The following is a 2063-nucleotide window of genomic DNA, read 5'->3' as shown; positions in this document are numbered from 1 at the left end:
AAACGCATACATGCTTGGCGGACATGGCTCACATCAGCGGACTGGTGGCAGGCAAAGCCATCCCTCGCCGTTCACACACGCCGACCTCGTCACCACAACCACACACAAATCACTGCGAGGATCCAGGTACAGCTTCCAGCAGTGACTGAGATCATCTCGTCCAAAGCCTGTGTATGGTGCACAAACCATTCATTCTGGGAAAGAAGTTAATACCTTTAGTCATCAAGTATGCATTCATTGATCAAAAGTGACGGTAAAGACATTTACAATGTTACAGACCATTTCTATTTCAAATAAATGCTGTTCTTATGAACTTTCTATTCAGCTGTGAATCCTGAAAAATAAAATGTATCACAGTTTCCACAAAAAATATTAATGTTTTCGTTAAGTTTTAGCACATTGCATTATGGGATCTCATGCAATATGCACTGCACATTTTTTAGAAAATGCAGATGATCTGGATGTTGCTCGCATGTAGATGATATTAATGCAAGCTACACTCCGTTATTAACCATTGCTCCTCCTCCTCTGCTCTGGCTCCTCCTTTCAGGGCGGGGCTTATCTTCTACCGGAAGGGCGTGCGCTCGCTGGATAAGAAGGGCAAAGAGGTCATGTATGACCTGGAGGAGAAGGTCAACTTCTCTGTGTTCCCCTTCGCTTCAAGGCGGCCTCACAATCACGCCATCGCCGGCGTCGCTGTGGCTCTCAAACAGGTACAGCTTTGCTTTCACTTCCAGATTATTCGTCTTTCACAAGTGGATATGGATTTTTAAAAGCTGATGCTTATTTCATAGAGAGCTGGGGTGACAGATATTAAACTAGTTTATATAATACCACACGATTTATTTAAATGCACATGCATGATGAGTGCTGAAATTAAATGAATACTTATTTCACAAATACTTATTAAATTGCATAAAGTATTATTCCATTGAATTCTATTATAGTATTTCTCACAAATAAAGCAGTTTTTACAAATATGAATAAAAGGAAGACGAACTTAGGAACGCACTGGGAATCGTATTTTTTTAAACTGTAAAAATGAAATTCTGATGCAAGATGAGAAAGTATTATAGTGTTTGCCTTTCTGTTTCTCAGCACTGTCAAAATAAAAGTCCTTGAATGCTTCTGACATGATTAGCTGAGGCCGATAAAAAAAAAAAAGCCAAATATCGGCCGATATATCGGTTGATTAATACTCTCTACTTTGATTAAATTAGCAGTTCATTTGCTGAATTTATATCCTGCAGCATCATTAGAGTCCTGGAGCTTCTCTCTGTCTGTCAATCATCTCCTATCTCTCTCATCTTCTCCTGAACAATGGCAGGTGCACTTGGGAGCTCGTTTATGATTTCCGATAATCGGTAGCGCTTCATTCTCTCTCTTCAGGCCACGACGCCCATGTTTCGTGAATACATCGCTCAGGTTCTGAAGAACTCGAAGGCCATGGCCGACGCGCTGCTGAAGAAGGGCTACACGCTGGTCTCGGGTGGGTTTTCACACGCTGTAGGTTTTCTCTTCAGGTGAGCAGAACGTGTTCGTCTTGGACTGAGACGACGTCGTCACTGGATTCTCCGGAAGATGAAGTTAGTTTTCCTTTGTTTTATCCATGTGTGCTGCAGGAGTGAGACTCAAACCCATACAAACTAGCGGAACTAATTAACTAAAAAGCAGGTGATTATACTCCGCAGTATTAAGGAATATTCCTGTTAATGACTCCGTGTTCGGTTGTGTGGAAGTGAAGCAGTAACACACTGATGCAGCAAAGACCTGCAGATGCATGAAGCTCTACTAACAGCCTCTTTAAATCTCATCCATCATATCATCATGCAGACAGTCTTAAAAACATAACAGAAGAAAATACAACCCGGATCACATTGACATGGTTGGTGTCGAACCATCATATAATTGGTCAGTCTTTAAACACATTTAGACGATGCTTTTCAGGGTTTCTTAATTCTCCTTTAGTAAATCAAAGCTCTTAAATCAGAGCAGAACGCCTGAAAATCATGGCATTAAGCACTGCAAAACATGAATACCTTCCTCAGTATTTCTGTCTTGGT

The 2063-nt window shown here is 41.2% G+C and overlaps 1 pseudogene; it reads left to right on the top strand.

The window, feature by feature from the left end:
• Positions 1–1819, top strand: part of LOC113090187 (serine hydroxymethyltransferase, mitochondrial-like) — a 16591-nt pseudogene extending 14772 nt beyond the window's left edge.
• The last annotated feature ends 244 nt before the right edge of the window (positions 1820–2063 follow it).

The sequence above is a fragment of the Carassius auratus genome, unplaced genomic scaffold, assembly GCF_003368295.1.
Source record: "Carassius auratus strain Wakin unplaced genomic scaffold, ASM336829v1 scaf_tig00053202, whole genome shotgun sequence".
Lineage (NCBI taxonomy): Eukaryota > Metazoa > Chordata > Actinopteri > Cypriniformes > Cyprinidae > Carassius > Carassius auratus.
The sequence above is the reverse complement of the archived record's forward strand: the minus strand, read 5'-3'. Positions and strand labels throughout refer to the sequence as shown.